Raw genomic sequence first — 453 nt, forward strand, 5'->3', positions numbered from 1 at the left:
ATCACCGGAAAGCTAAGTTGCCAATTACCATAATAATAGAATGTAGGCCATGTGACTTGCCTCTGGATTGTGGTCACACTTCCCAAAGTCGCAAAGTAGTTCCAAAAGGTAAAGATTGCATGTGTATATGAATCATCCACCGAGAAATGCGAGGCCTACCTCTTCTTATAGTTCGTGTGTCCTTTAAACAAATATTATCTTGGTCGGACAGGCAATTGTAGGTCGAGGCACCAGGAACCATGGTTCCTGTGCGTGCGACCCGGAGTTAACAGCGATGGTTTATGTGCGGCGCACGTGGAGAAGTCGTCAAGGAAATCTAAGATCTCGGTATTAAGCAAGTAACTATATCGTGTATGGCATTTATTCACATCTTTATATATTTTGACTCAATTTCTAGTCATCCTCTCTCCTCTGTTTCAATAATCTTAGACAATTAGACAATATGGTGACTGA

General features: G+C 41.7%; 1 long non-coding RNA gene across 1 annotated transcript in view; it reads left to right on the forward strand.

Moving 5' to 3' along the window:
* The first annotated feature begins 35 nt into the window (after positions 1-35).
* The window catches only part of LOC119590349, an 8,337-nt gene continuing 7,919 nt past the window's right edge, over positions 36-453 (forward strand). Inside the window, exons 1-2 of the long non-coding RNA XR_005230256.1 lie at positions 36-108; positions 212-327. This is a non-coding gene — a long non-coding RNA (uncharacterized LOC119590349). The remainder of the gene's footprint in view (positions 109-211; positions 328-453) is intronic.

The sequence above is a fragment of the Penaeus monodon genome, chromosome 27 (genome assembly GCF_015228065.2).
Source record: "Penaeus monodon isolate SGIC_2016 chromosome 27, NSTDA_Pmon_1, whole genome shotgun sequence".
NCBI lineage: Eukaryota > Metazoa > Arthropoda > Malacostraca > Decapoda > Penaeidae > Penaeus > Penaeus monodon.